General features: G+C 35.8%; 1 non-coding gene across 1 annotated transcript; it reads right to left on the bottom strand.

The window, feature by feature from the left end:
- Positions 1-7,215: 7,215 nt before the first annotated feature.
- Trnal-uag (transfer RNA leucine (anticodon UAG)) lies at positions 7,216-7,297 on the bottom strand. The gene has a single exon. It is a non-coding gene; the product is annotated as a tRNA-Leu (tRNA).
- Between the last annotated feature and the right edge of the window lie 16,360 nt (positions 7,298-23,657).

Raw genomic sequence — 23,657 nt, 5'->3', positions numbered from 1 at the left:
GATAGTGGTAACACACATAACGTACGACAGATAGTGAACTCTTACGTGACTTAATCATAATCAACTTTGTCATGTTATCATATATCCATATAGATGAGGTCCCGTTATGGTAGTGTCCCTTGGTTTGTTCGAAACAGGACAATCAAATCTACCCATGGCTCCCCGCATAAAACTAAGCTTCTTCTGTGTAGGAGGGGAAGCCAAATGTCCGTTCCCAGTTGTTACTTTTTCGCGGGCTTTTCCCTCCAAATTGTTATACACAGATTGTTTAATTTCGTCTCCATTTGACACATTTTTGTCCTATTTCTTAAATTGTCTTCCCCATTTGCCACATGTTTCGTTCATTTTGAGTCATTTTGCACTTTCACTCCTTTTAAATCGATTCCAATATTTCAATCGATTAATTTGAGAAAGTCAGTAGTAAACATCGCATCTTGAAAAGTTGCCCTCAAACCTCATAGTCAAAATATTGTTACAGATTAAGTGATGATAGAGCCTCTGAAATAATGCATGATGGGAAGGCGATATATATGTTGCGAGTTATTCCCATTATCACCTTCAGGCTATATCAAGTGCAGACCATGTCAAACATGATTCTTTACATTAATATGACATAATCAATTCGCCACAGGCTTAATTGCATGGCCTGAAACTAACATTCATGAAATGAACAAAATGCAATGTTAACTTGAGCTTTAAAGTGTTCCACTGTAGGGAGTATTCCCAGTTTATTCGTCTATTTGAAAAACCATGTGAAGTCCACAAACACATGTTTCTGATTTACCTGTGCGATATTGCAATGGGTTGTGTTGCTATATGTATAGTAATTTCAGTTGGATGAGCCTTTACAAAGCAAACAGTGGATGGATGCACAGTAGTGAAAACAGTGGATGGGTGCACAGTAACAATACTGTGTGAGCAATTTGGCTCCCAAATGAGAACAATAGTCTGCATATTGTTAAGCAGTATCTGTTGTGGTAAATAATGCCTTGTTAATGGTACAACTCATTGTAGCTAATGTCAGACTTGTCAAAGTAATAATATTGTGATTGTATCACACACAAGTAAATGAGAAACATGTGGTTGCGGACTAAACAAGTTATTCATTTGTGTGTATACCTATATGTTGAAATTATTGTTTAATGCCAAAGACCTTTCGTAAGTTATTTTATTGTAATTGTTCTAATTATATAAAACCAATATTGATGCGAACCCAACAGCTGTTGCAAGTACGGTTGATTTGATGTTTTGTGCAGCTGTTACACCATTATTGAAAGTCCTTGACACCATCTGTAAACACAGTTCATATCACTCTCTGTACGTTTACCCTTCAATTACTCTTCAGATTATTCTCCCCGGGGTAAATATGACAAACAATCAAGAGGCATCTGGTCATTGTTTTGCCTTGCTAACGTAAGACATTCTTGCCCTTTGATGGCTTAGTTTTCGCCGGCAGCTATCACGGATGAAATCTGCCCTTGTCTTCCGACTGACCGGAATAAATATAGTTTTATATTTGACGTCTGAACTTCAATGTCCATGCTATGTATCTCAATCACCATATGGGAATAACCTCCTATAAAAAAGGAGGAAGAAAATGTGTCTTTAATATCGTAACAAACTTACCCAATATGGCTCTTCATTTCTAAACACGTATAAAATTTCAAATCCCCACTTGATTGGATGGTATAAATTTGAGCACAATAAGCCAAATCGGCATTGTGGGAAAGTTTTGCAGTTCTGTGACACTTTGCATTTTTTTGCTATAAAGCTCTTGTTTGTCTATATTATACATAAAAGACATCTATGGCACGATTTAGGATAAGAAATATCTGCTCTGTTTTTAAACAGAGCGGTAAACAGAGAGGATGCCGCCCTCTAACGGTGGAGCTACATATTTCACTTTCTGCTCTGTTTTTCGCTCTGTTTTTGAAATATAGCACCAGATTTCATATTCCACTCTGTTTTTCTCTCTGATTTTGAAATATAGCCACAGATTTCATATTTCACATTCCGCTCTGTTTTTGAAATATAACCACAGATTTCATATACAGAGCAGTAAACATAGAGGATGCTGCCCTCTAACGGTGGAGCTACATATTTCACATTCTGCTCTGTTTTTGAAATATGGCCACATATTTCACATTCTGCAATTCCACTCAGACTTTCGCTCTGTTTTTTTTTTAAATAGAGCGACATATTTGACTTTCTGCTCTGTTTTTCGCTCTGTTTTTGAAATAAAACCACATATTTCAAATACAGAGCGGTAAACAGAGAGGACGCTTCACTCTAACGGTGGGGCTTCATATTTCACATTCTGCTCTGTTTTTCGCTCTGTTTTTGAAATATAGCACCAGATTTCATATTCCACTCTGTTTTTCGCTCTGATTTTGAAAACATAGCCACAGATTTCATATTTCACATTCCGCTCTGTTTTTGAAATATTATAACCACATATTTCAAATACAGAGCGGTAAACAGAGAGGATGCTGCCCTTTAACGGTGGAGCTACATATTTCACATTCTACTCTGTTTTTCGCTATATTTTTGAAATATGTAGCACCAGATTTCATATTCCACTTGCTCTGATTTTGAAATATAGCCACAGATTTCATATTTCACATTCCGCTCTGTTTTTGAAATATAACCACATATTTCATATACAGAGCGGTAAACATAGAGGATGCCGTCCTCTACCGGCGGAGCTACATATTTCACATTCCGCTCTGTTTTTCGCTCTATTTTGAAACATAGCCACATATTTCATATTCTGCAATTCCACTCAGACTTTCGCTCTGTTTTTGAAATAGAGCGACATATTTGACTTTCTGCTCTGTTTTTCGCTCTGTTTTTGAAATATAACCACAGATATCATATACAAAGCGGTAAACAAAGAGGATGCTGCCCTCTCACGGCGGAGCTACATATTTCACATTCTGCTCTGTTTTTCGCTCTATTTTTGAAATATAGCCCCATATTTCACATTATGCAATTCCACTCAGATTTTCGCTCTGTTTTTGAAATAGAGCGACATATTTGACTTTCTGTTCTGTTTTTCGCTCTGTTTTTGAAATATAGCACCAGATTTCATATTCCACTCTGTTTTTCGCTCTGATTTTGAAAACATAGCCACAGATTTCATACATGTATTTCACATTCCGCTCTGTTTTTCGCTCTGTTTGTGAAATATAACCACATATTTCAAATACAGAGCGGTAAATAGACAGGATGATGCCCTCTAACGGTGGGGCTACATGTTTCACATTCTGCTCTGTTTTTCGCTCTATTTTTGAAATACAGCACCAGATTTCATATTCCACTTTTTTTTTCGCTCTGATTTTGAAATTTAGCCACAGATTTCATATTTCACATTCCGCTCTGTTTTTCGCTCTGTTTTTTTAAAAATAAATATAACCACACATTTTGTATACAGAGCGGTAAACCGAGAGGATGCTGCCCTCTAACGGTGGGGCTTCATATTTCACATTCTGCTCTGTTGTTCGCTCTGATTTTGAAATAATAGCCACAGATTTCATTTTTCACATTCCGCTCTGTTTTTCGCTCTGTTTTTGAAATATAACCACATATTTCAAATACAGAGCGGTAAATAGACAGGATGATGCCCTCTAACGGTGGGGCTACATGTTTCACATTCTGCTCTGTTTTTTGCTCTATTTTTGAAATATAGCACCAGATTTCATATTCCACTTTTTTTTTCGCTCTGATTTTGAAATTTAGCCACAGATTTCATATTTCACATTCCGCTCTGTTTTTCGCTCTATTTTTTAAAAATAAATATAACCACACATTTTGTATACAGAGCGGTAAACAGGGAGGATGCTGCCCTCTAACGGTGGGGCTTCATATTTCACATTCTGCTCTGTTTTTCGCTCTGATTTTGAAATATAGCCACATATTTCACATTCTGCAATTCCACTCAGATTTTCGCTCTGTTTTAGTATTTCACTTTCTGCTCTGTTTTCGCTTTGTTTTTGAAATATAGCACCAGATTTCATTTGCCGCTCTGATTTTGAAATATAGCCACAGATTTCATATTTCAAATGCCGCTCTGTTTTTGAAATTTAACCACAGATTTCATATTCTGCTCTGTTTTTTCGCTTCGTTTTTGAAATATAGCCACATATTTCATATTTTGCAATGCCGCTCTGTCTTTGAAATATAACCACATATTTCATATTCTGCTCTGTTTTTCGCTTCCTTTTTGAAATATAGCCACAGATTTCATACTTCACATTCCGCTCTGTGTTTGAAATATAGAGCATATTTCACATTCTGCTCTGTTTTTGAAATATAGCCAAATATTTCACATTCTGCAATTCCGCTCTGTTACGCTGTTTTTGAAATACAGCCACATGTTTCACATTCTGCTCTGTTTTTCGCTCTGTTTTTGAAATATAGCCACAGATTTTAAATTCTGTTCTATTTTTCGATCTGTCTTTTGAAATATAGCCACATATTTCACATTCTGCAATGCCGCTCTGTTTTTGAAATATCATCACAGATTTCACTTTCTGCTGGTTTTCGCTGTGTTTTTTAAATATAGCCACAGATTTCATAATCTGCAATGCCGCTCTGTTTTTGAAATATAACCACAGATTTCATATTCTGCTCTGTTTTTCGCTTTGTTTTTGCAATACAGCACCAGATTTAAACATATCACGATGAACATATCTGCTTTTAGCTGGAAAAAGTACATTAAACTGGACACAACAGTTTGCCACTTGTGGTATTAAAAATGGATATACCCATTTTTGGCATAAATATTATTTAAGCCCTCGAATATTCTCCTCTCTGCTCTGTTTTTCGCTGTTTCAAATAGAGCAAAAATTTCTAATCCTAAATCGTGCCGTATATCATAAAAGACTTCGATATTGACTGCTACACGTGATGCAAGATAAGTCATTGATTATTGTCTGTCATTATGCAAAGACTGACTTTAAATCACACAAAAAAAGATATCTAAAATACATTAAAGAAGGGGTGACATTCTATTTAATTTATACTCCCACCACATGAACTTACTTATGTTGCTGTCTCCATGTCTGGGCTATGTTTTTCTTATATGTTATTGACATTTCAAGTGATTTTTGTTGAAATAAGAACCACTAACTGCAAAATATGGATATCCAAGAAACTTGAACTATAAACTAGCCCCCGATAGAGGGCAGGCCCTGACGAATGAGGGAAATTATGGGGTAAAGAAATTTTAAAAATAAAAATACATAAAAACCCTTTATGGGTGACGGACTGTCTTTAAGTATGAAATAACGATACCGAAATGACAGCCTGTCACCTTTAGGGTTACTCTTGCTTTCTTGCCCTGCGGGGCCCTTATGTTAGGGTCCCACGATTTAAGGCCCGTGTTGAAGTCAAAGCAAATGAAGGTATGAGTACGAGTGTTATTTTTGTGAGCAATCCTGAGACAGGAAAGTCCACATTGCTCTTAAGACAATTGCTTTACACACACCCACATCAAATGGGCTGTGACATGTGGTCCAGGAATCTGTTCATGTCAGTGTATTTTGCTGCTGTGTCTGTTTGGAAAGAAAGAAAGAAAGAAAGAAAGAAAGAAAAAAAGAAAGAAAGAAACTAAGCAAGAAAGAAAGAAAGAAAGAAAGAAAGAAAGAAAGAAAGAAAGAAAGAAAGAAAGAAAGAAAGAAAGAAAGAAAGAAAGAAAGAAAGAAAGAAAGAAAGAACACAAAGTACAGCAGGTCAATGACCATCGCGATGTATGGTTATGATAGTAATACGAAGATTATGATAGTTATGATAGTAATAATACCTGTTGAATAACCAGTAACAAAATCGATATTACAAGTATTAGCCATTGGTTTATGAACCGGATATTGAACTTGACAAGTACGTGATAACTTGACTATGAAAACAGGTATACCTGGGTCTTTTTCTACAATTACTGTATGACCTAGATCAAAATCAATTAAACTTTAGAGGATTATATGACGGTTATATTTTAAGAAGGAACAAAAGCGGACAAAACCTGGATGCCTATTTATATTGCCATGAATATGATACGGTTTATCGATGTCTGTCATATTTGTATTGTTTTTATTCTTTAACAAAAAGGATAACTTGACTACTTACTTACTGCACTGAGGGAAGATGAATGATGTAAAGAGGGAATACTTCAAATCTGTTCACTAAAGTAAACAGGTGTATAAATAATTTCTTTCTTTCTTTCTTTTTCTTTCTTTCTTTCTTTCTTTCTTTCTTTCTTTCTTTCTTTCTTTCTTTCTTTCTTTCTTTCTTTCTTTCTTTCTTTCTTTCTTTCTTTCTTTCTTTCTTTCTTTCTTTCTTTCTTTCTTTCTTTCTTTCTTTTTCTTTCTTTCTTTCTTAGTTTCTTAGTTTCTTCCGAAGGGCATTAAAACTAAACCACTTGACGGATATTGTTTGTACTTGCTGTCAATCAAGAATAATGTATCCATTACATGTAGGCTAAAAACTGAGGGGCATCTGCAAATGGTCGTACCTCACTGATATGTAAATGACAGATAACAGCAAAAACAACTCCCAAATATGTCCATAACTTTGGTCAGTGGAGAGAGTCATGGGATTTCAAGTGGGTAATTATTGATTGGCAAGTGACATATTGGGCATAAGTGCAGACCACCATTCAATGTGGAGGATGGACTAGACTTTATCGATTGCTTTTGCTGGAGTAATTTCCTGTCAACCAGGTTTAAGTACAGCAAAGGTCGAATCATGTTTGCTGTGCAGCATAACTGCACTATGAAAATCATATTTACGACCATAGCGAGAGAAAAAATATAGTTTTTTATAGTTTTTTTTTTGGGGGGAGGAGGTCAAAAAAGGTCCTAATTTTAAAAATCCACCCTACCCCAAGACCACTTTTTCAAGATCCTGGTTACGGGCCGGATAACAAACAAAGGAAGCTGTGTTTTCCAATATTTTAAATTTTTGATATTTGAAAGGATGGGGCATAATTGGGTACAAAAATGGGTACACAATTTTGAAAAAAGGATCACCGTTGGGTAACTGAACCTAAAAAAGAAACAAAAAGGGGGGTAATCGGTTAGGATTTAAAAAAGGCTATAACGCCTGCGTTAAAATCTAAGGGAAACGCAAGTAAAAAAAGGCTAATAAAGGATAAAACTATATTAAATGGAGAAAGGGAGAAAGTACAAAAATAAAGAAGAACAGTTAAGAAAAAATACTTGGCAGCGGTGGGATTCGAACCCACGCCATCGAAATGACTGGTGCCTAAAACCAGCGCCTTAGACCGCTCGGCCACGCTACCACTATACAGCACTGACACGAAATAGATCGAGCTAATACAAAAGGCTTTTATGGATTCTTTTTTATTATGGAGAAAAAGTATAAAGTAAAATACAATAAAATAAAATAGAAATTAAATAAAGGGTGATATTACTAGTATAATATAGTCACGTGTAACATTGATATATTAAGGAAGGACCACAGGGAAGTAATTTTTTCCAAATAGTTGGCAAACCAATGGACGCACTATGCTTGGTTATTCAATACCGTATTAACTCAGGATCCACGCAGCAAGCTGCGACAATTTTGATAGCAATGCAGGTTTTCCATTTTACGCTTTAACGGTGAGGATCAAATTTTTGGAAAACTAAAAGGAAACAATATAGAATAAAAATCCATGGATAAATTTAACCAAGTGTTTCGAGTTATATTAGGGGTATATGGTGCAATTAATAGGATGACAAAATAAAATGTTCCTTATTGTGTGAATAAATAGAGCAAACTAGAAGATAAGGGCTCTGGTAGCAGCGTTTGGACAGTATTTTTTGTGAGTACATCAGACATATCGAATTGCATTCAGAATACAAAGAATGTCCTTCTGATATCAAATAATTTTGATTTTTTTTTTCGCGATATAATACACATTTTATGGCAAATTTTTTTAAACAGTCCTCGAAGTGATATGTACTTAAAGTGTACGGTATGTAGCTGGGATGAAAAGCCGACGATCAATTGAAAATTTTGACATGTCGTATTCAAAATATGTATTTTCTTCCCCGAAACGCCAAAAAAATAGGTCTTTTGGGGGAAAAATGTATATCTTCAATATAAATGGTTAAAATTTGCAATTGATCATCGGCTTTTCATCCCAGCTACATGCCCTTTAACTACATATTATTAGATTGTATTCACCTGTATTCACCTGTCTTGTCGGGCTCTTGGGAAGGTAGAAAAACCTTATTATGCCCACCTTAGTACATCCTAACACTCACTGCACATTACATAAAAAGGGTATTGGCTGAAGAGGACTTAATACACCGATGCCTGCCAGAGCTGACCAACACCATGCGTAAACTTATTGTACTCCTTGGCCAATGCTTTGTCGACTCCGGTTTTAAGCCTGTTTATGGTTTCAGCACAGACAACATGTTCTGGAAGGGCATTCCATTGGTTGACAACTCTTGAACTGAAGGTGTGTGACCTCAGGTTGAGCCTAGTGTGCTGTTTCTGGATCTTATAGGTGTGTCCTCTTGTGCCTGACTTACTATCATCCATCCTAAATAGGGTTTCTTTTTCCATGTCATTGATTCCGTGCATGATCTTGAAAACTTGTATCATACCTCCTCTTATCCTTCTGTACGCTAGAGTTGGTAGCTTCAGTTTCTTTAATCTCTCCTCGTAAGAAATCTCCTTCAAACTTGGAACAATCTTGGTGGCTCTTCGTTGTACCTCCTCTATTAACTGGGCATCTTTGTTGTACAATGGATTCCAGATACTGTTGGCATATTCAAGATGTGGTCTTACCAATGTCTTGTAGAGTATCTTTAGAATCTCCTCATCCATGAAGTCAAAGGTACGACGGATGATTCCTACCATTCTATTGGCTTTATTAGCTACCATGGCTGCATGTTTACTGAAGGACAAGAAAGGGTCAAATTTTACACCAAGGTCCTTTTCTTCCTTTATAACTTCAAGATCACGTTTGGTGCCTTCCTCTGACATTGTATAAGTGTGGTTCTCAGTTTTGCTTCCATAATGCATAACTCCGCACTTGGGTACATTAAATTTGGTTGCCAGGTGTCCGACCATTCACTAAGCCTGTCCAGGTCTTCTTGGAGCTTCTTCCAATCATCATCTTCTAATATGTGGGTGAATACCTTAGTATCGTCTGCAAATATTTTCACAAAGCTTTCCACTACATCTGGTAGGTCATTTATAAAGATGACGAAGAGGATTGGCCCCAGCACACTTCCTTGAGGAATACCACTATGTACATCAGCCCATGATGACTGGCCTCCATTTACATTAACTCTTTGCTTCCTGCCTGTTAAACTCTCCACCCATTTCAGCAGATTTCCATCAATGCCATATGCTTTAGCCTTTTTGAGCAGACGCTGGTGTGGTACACGGAAGTCAAGATACACTACATCAATGCCCCCCCTTCATCTAATAACTTCGTCCAGATTTCCATAATCTCCAAGAGCTGAGTGACACAAGATCTTCCTGGTCATTACTAAACAAGTGGTGGTCATTTAAGTACTCCATAACTCGATCTCTGATAATCGATTCCAACAGCTTACACACAATTGATGTCAAGCTCACCGGCCTATAGTTACCAGGACTGGTTACACTTCCCTTCTTGAAAATAGCCGATTGACAAAGTTTACTTCGAGGACTAGTAAATATCAAAACGTGAAGAAATATCTTTAACATTTCAATAATCTGTCATAAAATTTGTGTTATAGACTTATTGCGAATTTTAAAAAAAGAAAGGAAAGGAACAAGAAATAAAAAAGATCAAAATTGTTTGATATCAAAAGGACATTCCTCGTATTCAGAATGCGATTCGATATGTCCGGCGTACTCTGAGCTCTCACAAAAAATACTGTGCAAACGTTAATATCAGATTTCTTAAACTAAATGAAAATAAAGTGGGCCTAATATAAGCTAAATCAAAAGAACATTAAAACAATATTAAATTGAATTAAGTTGAGTTTGAAATTAAATCAACTCAAATTGAAGAGCACCTCTAATTCCTTTATTTCTAGAAAAAATAATTTGTGACCAGCCCAACAAAATCCGGAACAAGTCGCCAAGCATGTTTTTGAGTTACAGGCCTTTAAAGATGACATTTGATGATGATATTTGACCTTCAGACTGAGTGGACTCAAATCCTTGAAAGTACTTCTGAAAAAGAGGTTTATTTAATCAATAATTGACAGTTGAGCTATGATAATCCCTATTCAATCCTGTGTAAAGCAGGAAACTAATTAGCCCATTACTCAGAATAGCAGTTCGGCAAAAATATTAAGTATCATTAACAAAATTATCCATATCTTATAATTTTGGTATCATTTTGAAGCTTATTGTCCGGTGCTTAAATTTGTATTCAAATCATGAAATATCAAAAATGCGACTTGTTCCTGGTTTTGTCAGAACGGGTCACATTTGTAATTAAAAGATGTGTGATTCAAGTCACTTAACATGCTTAATGCCAATAACATTTAAAAACTATAACAGCGACATAAATTAATCGATTTTTTTTTGCATGACCTGCAGCCGTCAGTCCAACTGTTATGATATGTTTTTATATATATTATATAAACATGACACATATAGGAGCTTTGAGATATTATCTTCGCCATCATTTGTCACATTTCGGACATTAGATGATAAAATGATCCAACTAGAAAATCGCTGTTTCGAGAAAATGAGCTTTAAAGTTTCAAAACTTGACGTTTGTCTGTTTGATTGAATCAAATTAATGATAATACATTTAATATCTTATAAGAAACGCTTAGGAAAAACAACGATTTAAAGTTAGAAATCTTAATCCACTTTATGGGCAGTTCCGTAATAATGTCAACCAAAATGGTGAAAACTTAAAACTCGTTTTTACCTCATATCTCAGTAATTTGACATTGTAGATAATCCAAACTATTCTTTTTCTGAATCCCCACGAATAGATGAACAATTTGCTGTCAATTTCAAGAAAATTAGAGGAAGTTTATTTTTTACCCTGTACAAAATAATGTGAAAATTGACCTTTGTTGCAGACATTTACTCCTAAAAATGCCATCTTTAACCACCTTGTTTAAAGTTTTCCTTTGGTTTGCATATGTTGAAAGTTGATAACTGACTTTCTTGCATGAGGTGTATTGATTTTGCATCCCTGTTCAGGTTTAAGAAATGATGTCATTTCATCGTTGCGGACGTACACATTGATGTATTCCAATTTGTACGTCCGCAACGAAAAAAAATGTACGTCCGCAACCGAGAACATTAAGAAATGTTGACCAAAAGATTAAGATTTTTTTCTTTGCTGGTTTTCTTTAGCTTTGTCCATCTTGCAAACAGAACTGTGACAGTTTCCATCAAAGATCTGAACACTACAGAGCAAATGAAACTGAAACACACTAAGGTAACTCAAAAAGTTCACTTTCTGTGAATACATTTCTAGTGCCCGTTTCTATTCATCGTTATGTATTCTTCTCCCGTGCATTATTTTCGCGAACTACCCTTCACAGCCCAAATTATATAAACCTGCACGCTAAACAATGCATTATCTAAAACCTGCACGCTAAACAATAGATTCTAGATAATACGTGCACGCTCAAATACTAGAAATACTACTTTCACATAACCATATAGTAGAGTTAGGTGACGCTTTCGACACAGAGGTCACATAACTATATAATTGTCTGTTCGATATATATACCATCAAAAAAGTACGAATATACATTCTGTGGTGTTAAAATGGTATAGTTACAAACGGTGTTCTATAATAGGGTACAATTACCGAATAGGGTGCAACTCGCTAGACTTGAGTCCAGTCCTCGTTTACGGAGTTTAGGGTTAGGGTTTAGGGTTGGGGTAGGGCAGTCTTATAATAAGACTAGTAGAGTTGCACCCTATTCGGCAATCGCTCGTGCAAATATCATTGTCATAAATTATGATTAATGACCTCAAATAAATCAAACATCAAATGAGAATAATCGAGCTTCTATTAATTAAAAAGGGCCAAAAACAGGTGGATCATAATTATACAAGATGACACCATTGCAAAATATTCAGCATTTTACAAATGAGATACATGTAGGCCTATATCTAAAATAACATAGCCGGGCCCGGGAAACACACACTAGCGCATAATATCATGATCATGCTTTATAATACCATAGGCCTTCAAACACGGTTTGAAGGCCTATGATAATACTGAACAAATTGTTAAATCCCAATGTCGTGTGTTTTAATATAAGTTAAGTAGATTTTAAAGTTCAAATTATAGAGCTATAAAGTCCAGTTGATATTCACCGTAGTACTAGTCGGACATCTAAATCGATCGTTTCCAGGTGAACTGGTTCAGTGCTCTCTGTGTTCGAAACCACGACATTAAATGATCACAACATAAAGTCAATTGGTTACAAACCATGCGTGAATAAGTTACTAAAGTATGACGTATGGCGCAATCGATACCATCGATACCATACTTATACAGGAATTGATTTTCTTTACCAATTAAATGCTACGTAGCTGGTCAATGTCCTGACGGTGTTTTTAAAATGTAAGATATTTTCCCTAATATTAAAACTAATATAATGAATGCAGCAATTAATATTGCCTATTGTTTTAATAGGCCTACACTCAAAGTGTATGACGGATAATGTACTCGTGCAAATGCATTCGTCAAGATAATTGCACTTGCCATGGAGTTATTGCATTTAGCTCTTGAGCCTATCGGCTCTCGAGCTAAATGCAATAACTCCACGGCGCGTGCGATTATCTTGACGAATGCATTGCACTCAGTTCATTATCCTTATCATACGCACGGTCCGCAACGGAGGTGTTTTTGTGACCTGTAATGCCAACTGAGAATGGGATTGGAATTAAATTTGCAGGTTTAACACTTTTCTCTTTTCAAAATCCAAAAGCCTCAATAATTTAGAACTTCTGGGTCCTCAAAGTCTGCTGAATGTACGTCCACAACTACGGAACCGCCCTTATGTCAATTCCAATATTTATAGTGAAAATCAAAGAATATTGATCTACGTAACCACGGAAGACTGGTCCTAATTTCTTGAGAACTCTTTGTTTATACACCTGTTTACTTTAATCTTTGGTGAACAGATTTGAAGTATTCCCTCTTTGCATCCTTGAACTTTCCTCAGTAAGTAGTTTATCCTTTTTGTTTAGACAAATTAGACAGACATCGATAAACCGTATCATATTCATGACTATATAAATACGCATCCAGGTTTTTGTCCGATTTTGTTCCTTCTTAAAATAATAACCGTCATATAATCGCCTAAAGTTTAATTGATTTTGATCTAGGTCATACAGTTATTGTAGAAAAAGACCCATGTAGTTATAATGTAGAACAATTTAAAACTGATTCACACAAGCAATGTAAAATTTCACTTACGAGTGGAATTTTCGTGCCTCATCCGAGGTCACTTCTTCAGCACTGAGTTGGCGTAGTACTGGAAGACGTACCGCTACTCGGGACACGTGATCTGGGCAATGAACCCAAACCACTTGACCTGAGTAGCCTCTTGTAGGCGGCTGGTAGGGGTGGCGTCCCTGATCTTTATTGAGGTCTGGTTCGGAGGCTGCGATGTACACTGCTTCCTTCACCCCTCGCTGAAACCACCTGGAATCGCTGTCCAACACCTTGACCTCACCAGGGTCAAAGGAGTGTCTGGCAGCTTTCATATGTCCTCCAACCGGCGAGGGCTCTCTTTTATGTTCGGAAACCCTTTTTCCGAGAGCTCTTTCAGTCTCACCTATATATTGTGATGGACAGTCTTTACACTGAATTTGATAGATGGACCCCGTACGGTCCAGTGTCTTTACTTTGTCCTTGGGCGACACCACCATGCTCCTGATGGTGTTCGAGGGTTTGACATGAACAGTTACACTCGCACTCCTGATTTTTCTGTTAATCGCTTCCGTCACACCTTGTACGTAGGGTAACGAGACGTGACCTTTGGTGGGGGTGTCAATCCTAGGAGGTTTGGGTCCCGTTTCCTACTACTCGGCGCAGTCCAGGTCCATTTGGTGTATCCGCATATGGACAGTGATTTCTTGACATGATCTAATTCTTTTTCAAGAAGAGTGCTGTCAGATGACAAAGTTTTAGCGCGGTGAGTCAGAGTTCTAATCACTCCTAGCTTGTGTTCCAATGGCTGGTGACTGGAGAAATTTAAGTACTGGTCGGTGTGGGTACTTTTGCGGTAGACACTGAAGACCAGCTTACAGTCAGGAGCGCGAGTGATGAGGGTGTCGAGCATCGCGAGTGCATTGTTGCTTTCAAGTTCAACCGTGAATTTGATGGATGGGTGTACAGAGTTCAGGTGTTGAGTGAACGTATCTACCTCAGCTTTGTCCATAATCACCATAATGTCATCGACATAGCGCCCCCAGTATTTGGGGGGATTAGCACACGATTGAAGAGCCTTCTCTTCAAAGTTCTCCATGAAGATATTCGCAATGATCGGGCTCACGGGGGAGCCCATCGCCGCACCCTCGCGTTGAACCCATGTAGTTGTTTTCATAGTCAAGTTATCACGTCCTTGTCAAGTTCAATATCCGGTTCATAAATCGGTGGCTAATATTTCTAATATCGATTTTGTGTTCTTTCTTTCTTTCTTTCTTTCTTTCTTTCTTTCTTTCTTTCTTTCTTACATCTAAATAACGTGAACGACTCTTTTTAGAGTCATCAGTAGACAAGGGGCGGTCTACATGTCTCATTCTTAGGTACTTTGTCCTGAAGAAGTCAGAGCTACTCCTGACGAAAGCTTGACAGTTCTAAACTTGTCCGACGGCAAACCCGCTAAAAACCCACTAATTGTTATGCATTCTCGTCGTAAAAGCCACAATTTATTCACAGCAAACATTGTAGATTCCTCCCATTTCTGGCCAATTTGACCCACAATTCATCGACTCCGTAAACTTCCCCGGCTCCCAACAATATAAAAATACAATAACGTAACATAACATAACAAAACATAATATAGCATAACATAGCATAGCATAACATAACATAACATAACATAACATAACATAACATAACATAACATAACATAACATAACATAACATAACATAACAAACATATAACAGACAAAGAAACATGGCGGACGTATTATAGATCATGTTTGCTAAATAAATGCCAGTAACCAAGTAGTTGCCCAAACAGACACAGCAGCAAAATACACTGACATGAACAGATTCCTGGACCACATGTCACAGCCCATTTGATGTGGGTGTGTGTAAAACAATTGTCTTAAGAGCAATGTGGACTTTCCTGTCTCAGGATTGCTCACAAAAATAACACTCGTACTCATACCTTCATTTGCTTTGACTTCAACACGGGCCTTAAATCGTGGGACCCTAATATAAGGGCCCCGCAGGGCAAGAAAGCAAGAGTAACCCTAAAGGTGACAGGCTGTCATTTCGGTATCGTTATTTCATACTTAAAGACAGTCCGTCACCCATAAAGGGTTTTTATGTATTTTTATTTTTAAAATTTCTTTACCCCATAATTTCCCTCATTCTTCAGGGCCTGCCCTCTATCGGGGGCTAGTTTATAGTTCAAGTTTCTTGGATATCCATATTTTGCAGTTAGTGGTTCTTATTTCAACAAAAATCACTTGAAATGTCAATAACATATAAGAAAAACATAGCCCAGACATGGAGACAGCAACATAAGTAAGTTCATGTGGTGGGAGTATAAATTAAATAGAATGTCACCCCTTCTTTAATGTATTTTAGATATCTTTTTTTTTGTGATTTAAAGTCAGTCTTTGCATAATGACAGACAATAATCAATGACTTATCTTGCATCACGTGTAGCAGTCAATATCGAAGTCTTTTATGTATAATATAGACAAACAAGAGCTTTATAGCAAAAAAATGCAAAGTGTCACAGAACTGCAAAACTTTCCCACAATGCCGATTTGGCTTATTGTGCTCAAATTTATACCATCCAATCAAGTGGGGATTTGAAATTGTATACGTGTTTAGAAATGAAGAGCCATATTGGGTAAGTTTGTTACGATATTAAAGACACATTTTCTTCCTCCTTTTGTATAGGAGGTTATTCCCATATGGTGATTGAGATAGATAGCATGGACATTGAAGTTCAGACGTCAAAAATAAAACTATTTTTATTCCGGTCAGTCGGAAGACAAGGGCAGATTTCATCCGTGATAGCTGACGGCGAAAACTAAGCCATCAAAGGGCAAGAATGTCTTACGTTAGCAAGGCAAAACAATGACCAGATGCTTCTTGATTGTTTGTCATATTTACCCAGGGGGAGAATAATCTGAAGAGTAATTGAAGGGTAAACGTACAGAGAGTGATATGAACTGTGTTTACAGATGGTGTCAAGGACTTTCAATAATGGTGTAACAGCTGCACAAAACGATCAAATCAACCGTACTTGCAACAGATGTTGGGTTCGCATCAATATTGGTTTTATATAATTAGAACAATTACAATAAAATAACTTACGAAAGGTCTTTGGCATTAAACAATAATTTCAACATATAGGTATACACACAAATGAATAACTTGTTTAGTCCAAAACCACATGTTTCTCATTTACTTGTGTGTGATACAATCACAACATTATTACTTTGACAAGTCTGACATTAGCTACAATGAGTTGTACCATTAACAAGCCATTATTTACCACAACAAATATTGCTTAACAATATGCAGACTATTGTTCTCATTTGGGAGCCAAATTGCTCACACAGTAGTGTTACTGTGCATCCATCCACTGTTTGCACTACTGTGCATCCATCCCCTGTTTGCTTTGTAAAGGCTCATCCAACTGAAATTACTATACCTATAGCAACACAACCCATTGCAATACCCATAGCAAAAAGAAAAGGTATCGGTATAGTTCCGGCTACTATACGGGATAGTATCCGGTAGGTATTCTGGAGCTATCCGAAAGTATCTGCTAGCAGATACTAGTTGGATACTAGTATCGGTATAGTGGTACTATTCCGATACTATCCCGATACTAGTATCTGATACTATAGTATCGGAATAGTACCCGCTTTCAGCTGGCGCCAATCCATGTCACATGACTAATTAGAATAACTGCCATATCGGCTTGGAGCCAAATTGCTATACAGTCAAGGAATGAGTTCCTCTGATTCAAAGGATAATATATACTGTTGTACAAAGAATTATACAGTGTGTTCTATTTCTGGGCTTCACAATACAGGTATGATTGATTGTATTGGGTGACAGTTTTTGAACAGAACTTTTTATTTTATCTAAATTTAGTATAAGCTTAAGAACATCGTGCAATGTAGGCACCCAATGCACCCAAGACAAAATGGTGCTCAATTAATGCATCAGCTGATGCATGCCATAAATGTGAATGTGTATATTATATGTTTGTAGCATGCAATGTAGCATTCATAATGTACATTTTCAATTGCTTTTTGCCACAAATGCTGCATGTATGTACAATATAATCAATTGCTACACATTTCACATTTAATGTATGTACAACTATAATCATTTGAAATTTTCCAGTGACCTTGTCCATATACCATGTAAATCTCTGGACATATCTCTATGGCCATATTTGGGCAAAACAATTTACATGCGAAACAAATAGTATTAGATACTATCCTGATACTAGTATCAGGTACTATCCCGATACTAGTATCGGGCACTATTCCGATACTATTTATCAGTGTCTCCCAGTAACAGTATCGGATACTATCCCGATACTATATGTCCATATATGGACAAAAAATTTGCATGGAAACATATCCGGATACTATACCGATACTAATATCCCACTAGGTAGCGGGTACTATTCCGGTATTAGTATCAGAGACTATCCCGATACCTATTATATTTTGATATGGGTATCGCACAGGTAAATCAGAAACATGTGTTTGTGGACTTAACATGGTTTGGAACCAAGCTCTTCAAATAGAGGAATAAACTGGGAATACTCCCTACAGTGGAATAATTTAAAGTTCAAGTTAACATTGCATTTTGTTCATTTCATGAATGAAGCCATACAATTAAATGTAAAGAATCATATTTGACATGGTCTGCACTTGATATAGCCTGAAGGTTGGGAATAATTCGCAACATATATATTGCCTTCCCAGCATGCATTATTTCAGAGGCTCTATCATCACATGTAACAATCTGTAAAATATTTTGACTATGAGGTTTGAGGGCAACTTTTCAAGATGTGCTATTTACTGCTGACTTTCTTAAAATCGATTGAAATATTGGAATCGATTTAAAAGGAGTGAAAGTGTCATTAAAATTACTCAAAATGATGAAACATGTGGCAAATGGGGAAGAAAATTTAAGAAATAGGACAAAAATGTGCCAAATGGAGACGAAAATATAAACAATTTGTGTATAACAATTTGGAGGAAAAAGCCCGCGAAAAAGTAGCAACTGGAAACGGACATTTGGCTTCCCCTTCTACACAGAAGAAGCTTAGTTTTATGCGGAGAGCCATGGGTAGATTTGATTGTCCTGTTTCGAACAAACCAAGGGACACTACCATAATGGGACCTCATCTATATGGATATATGATAACATGACAAAGTTGATTATGATTAAGTCACGTAAGAGTTCACTATCTGTCGTACGTTATGTGTGTTACCACTATTCAATACCGACAAGCAATATTTAGAGCGTCTGTGACAACAAATGGCAATTTGAAATTGCTTCAAACTTTTATAATATACATTTCAAATGAGTGCTCACGAATGTCCTAAATTTTTAGAATAACAAATGGAATGGTATCAAGATTTTCAAACGCCGTTTACTCAGAACAGCAATTTTGGGTATTCGGCACTCTGCCGTGTTCATAACGACATAATTTTGACAATTGACCACCCCGTTCTAAAAATACAAGAATTTTACGAAACTACCTCATTTACAAACCTTTCCACGGATTCAAATATCAATCGACAGGTTTGTGATATTTGTATTTCCCCACCCCTGACACACGTATGGGCGCTGCCATGGGGTGCTAATGATATACGTCACCAGTGGCGTAGATTTCTTTTTGATATGGGTGGGGGGTCAGCTAGGAAATAATTCTCGAAGTGAATCTAACAATTTATTGATTAAATAAACCTCATTTTCAGAAGTACTTTCAATGATTTGAGTCCACTCAGTCTGAAGGTCAAATATCATCATCAACTGTCATCTTTAAAGGCCTGTAACTCAAAAACATGCCTGGCGATTTTTTTTTATCTTTAACCTCAAAGAGGTGAGGCAAAATGCCTTTATTTCTTTGTTATTATCTCTTTTCCATATCATTATTATATCATAATTATTACATAATATCATGTTTCACTTGATTTGACATTACTCATATTAATTCATATGTCATGTCATACATCTTATTATTGTATCATACATAGGCCTATATATATTATTATCATACAATACTTTTTGATTGGGATTTCATGTTCAATACATCATGTTATCATTTTACAGGCTTATACAACGTGTCCCAGAATGATTTATACCGTGTTTGAACAAAATATCAAAAATATATAGTCAACAGTGTATCTAATCTTAATAAGTGCAATACAATGCCACACATGTCTCCTACTTATTCTGTGACTTTCATGGAAATAGCTTGATTCGTTTTCGCGTGACATTGCTATTACTGAAAATGGACGAAACTGCATGTGTGTAATTTACAGTGCAAAGGCATCATAACACATGTATCCTTTATCACCATCGTCCAGCCGCACTGTGCAATATATTGGAGAAATCCTACATTCATTGATAGGAAATACACCAAATTTAGCACAGATGTAGAGCTTACAAAGCTAAATAATTCTTGATATGGGATTAAGTGAAACATTTCAATATGACATCAGATATTTAGGTTGAAAAACATACTTTTTATGTGTAATGTCATTATTACAGAGGATATAACTTCCTCAAGGATCCTCCGTAGTAAATTTTAATCTTCTTCGTCACGTAGCTGTGGGTTTGCCAATATACTGTGGACATAAATGCATGCTTTGACACTAAGGACGAACCTTCTCTATACTTTTATGAAAAATCCATCTCTGCCGGCATTTCAAATGATGAAACTTACACACCGCAATAATTTGCTTCAAAACAGCCACCAAAAAAAGAATAGTTTAAGGTCACTCGAGCGTAGCAAATCCTTTATTCCATACAAGGGTTGCTTCGATCGTAACATCATAAATAAACGATAGATATCGACTATTTAGTAGAAATAAGAACAGGACACAACAAATATACTGCATGACATTTTCCAAATAACTACGGTTAGTAATTTTACAGATTTTCAAAATAGGTTGCTTTGTCAAAACCTGAATTCACCATTTTTACGCAATCCTCGCTAACTTCTACTAGAAACGTCCAATTTTTAAAATCTAAAAAATCCGAGAAAGCTAAATATATGTAAAACTTAAAATGCAAAACAATATGACCAATAAAAATGCCGTTCATACCTAAAGAATTCCATTCCCTTAACATAACACATTGATCAACACTAATTATTTTATTCAGGACATTTTGAACACGTGATGCCAATACTTATAATCATAATTTAACAGAGATATTGGACGAAAATTATCTTAATTATTTTTATCACCCTTTTTGTAAAGTAAATTGATTATCCCCCTTCGTTGAGAAAAAGACATTTCACCATTTTCAAAACCTTAATTTAAAGAATCAGTTACCATTTCTTTAATATCCTCCTAGAAACACTTGTAGAATTCTGAAGTTAAACCGTCACTTCCAGGAGACCGGTTCATTTTTAACTGTTGGCCTGGCGACTTGTTCCGGATTTTGTTGGGCTGGTCACAAATTATTTTTTTTATAGAAATAAAGGAATTAGAGGTGCTCTTCAATTTGATATGATTTAATTTCAAACTCAACTTAATTCAATTTAATATTGTTTTAATGTTCTTTTGATTTAGCTTATATTAGGCCCACTTTATTTTCATTTAGTTTAATAAATCTGATATTAACGTTTGCACAGTATTTTTTGTGGGAGCTGAGAGTACGCCGGACATATCGAATCGCATTCTGAATACGAGGAATGTCCTTTTGATATCAAACAATTTTGATCTTTTTATTTCTTGTTCCTTTCCTTTTTTTTTTAAATCCCAATAGGTCTATAACACAAATTTTATGACAGATTATTGACATTCTAAAGATATTTCTTAACGTTTTTATATTTACTAGTCCTCGAAGTAAACTTTATCAATCTAATGATATGTAGTTAAATGGCATGTAGCTGGGATGAAAAGCCGACGATCAATTGAACATTTTAACCATTTATATTGAAGATATACATTTTTCCCCAAAAAAGACCTAATTTTTTTGGCGTTTAGGGGAAAAAATACATATTTTGAATACGAGTAAATATACGACATGTCAAAATTTTCAATTAATCGTCGGCTTTTCATCCCAGCTACATACCGTACACTTTAAGTACATATCACTTCGAGGACTGTTTTAAAAATATCAAAAGTATTAATTTTTAATGATTTGCCATAAAATGTGTATTATATCGCGAAAAGAAAATCAAAATTATTTGATATCAGAAGGATATTCTTCGTATTCTGAATGCAATTCGATATGTCTGATGTACTCACAAAAAATACTGTCCAAACGCTGCTACCAGAGCAATTATTTTCTAGTTTGCTCTATTTGTTCACACAATAAGGTACATTTTATTTTGTCATCCTATTAATTGCACCATATACCACTATTATAACTCAAAATACTTGGTCAAATTTATCCATGGATTTTTATTCTAAATTGTTTCCTTTTAGTTTTCCAAAAATTTTATCCTCACCGTTAAGGGCTGGGGTATGAACGTTTGGACAGTATTTATTTTGGGACATTAGAGCACATCAGACATATCGAATTGCATTCTGAATACGAAGAATGTCATTCTGATATCAAATAATTTTGAATTTTTGAAATTCACAATTTAATACACATTTTATGGCAAATCATTAAAAATTGATATTTTTGATATTTAACAGTACTTGAAAAAAACTTTATAAATCTGATGATTTATACTTAAAGTGTATGTAGGTGGGTTGAAAAGCCGACGATCAATTGAAAATTTTGACCTTTCGTATTGAAGATATGGATTTTTTTTCCCAAAACACCAAAAAAAATTATGTCTTTTTGGGAAAAAATCCATATCTTCAATATGAAAGGTCAAAATTTTCAATTGACCGTCGGCTTTTCCTCCCTGCTACATACACTTTAAGAATATATCATTAGATTTATATAATTTACTTCGAGGACTGTTATATATCAAAATTCGAAAAATATCAAATTTTTATAATTTGTCATAAAATTTGTATTATATTGTGATTTTCAAAAAATGAAAAATATTTGATATCAGAAAGGCATGCTTCGTATTCAGAATAGAATTCGATAGGTCTGAGGTGCTCTCATGTGCCACAAAAATACTATCGAAACGCAATAAACGCTCATTTTAGATCCCTTAAAGCGTAAAATGGAAAACCTGCATTGCTATCAAAATTGTCCCAGCTTGCTGCGTGGATCCTGGGTTAATACGGTATTGAATAACCAGAGAAGATGATAAAAGAGGAGGTCGCTCGCTGCCCACATCAAATAAATAATGTGTGCATCCGCCTATTGATGGAAACAATGATCTAATCCGATTGATCAACTAATACGATAAGTGGCTTTGCGAGTCACGACTGTCTAGCTCTAAACGACGCATGCCCGGATATCAATTTGTTACGTCAGTTGACCGCGAAATATAATTTCTGTATTGTTTGGCATGACTGGCTGCTAAATTTGACCCGAGATCCCTGTGAAAAAGACCCGCATTTTGGATCCAAATAGCATTTTTGGACACGTTTGGACACAAAACGGGAGTATATGGAGAAACTGACACGAGTTTGAATTACTGATTACACTGGTTTTAAGTTTCCGTAAACTGCCGCAAATATTCAAATAGTTATCATTTAAATTTCTTTTCCTTTGACCTTATATTAATTTGATTGGAAAATTAATTATGCTTGACTTTCCATAACTTAACAATTTTTTGATTTTTTTAATGGGAGTTGCGATATATATAATGCTTTTTCACTCGTTTAAAAATCATGGTCACCCTGGTTAGTATTATTTTTTAAAAGAAAAAAGCATGATTTGACTGCAAAATTGGGACTTTAACGATGTACTTCCGTGTGTGGAATATTTTCTCCACTAGAGAGAACTACCAAATCAGACGAGCGTGTGGCGGATGAACAGATTACCACAAAGGAAGTTTCAAGTGGTGTTTTAAGTACCCCAAACAAAGAAAAGTGAATAGAGGTTAACTGTGGGTAATCGGATTATTATGTTCGAGCGATCTCCTCTTTTCTCATCTTCTCTGGAATAACCAAGCATAGTGCGTCTGATTGGTTTGCCAACTATTTGGGGAAAAAATTACTTCCTTCCTTAATATATATCAATGTTACACGTGACTATATTTATAGTACTAGTGATATCACCCTTTATTTAATTTCTATTTTATTGTATTGTATTTTACTTTATACTTTTTCTCCATAAAAAAAGCTCCATAAAAGCCTTTTGGATTAGCTCGATTTATTTCGTGTCTGTGCTGTGCAGT

The sequence above is a fragment of the Amphiura filiformis genome, chromosome 18 (genome assembly GCF_039555335.1).
Source record: "Amphiura filiformis chromosome 18, Afil_fr2py, whole genome shotgun sequence".
Classification (NCBI taxonomy): Eukaryota; Metazoa; Echinodermata; class Ophiuroidea; order Amphilepidida; family Amphiuridae; genus Amphiura; species Amphiura filiformis.
Note: the sequence above shows the minus strand (reverse complement) of the source record. Positions and strands in the feature narration are given on the sequence as shown.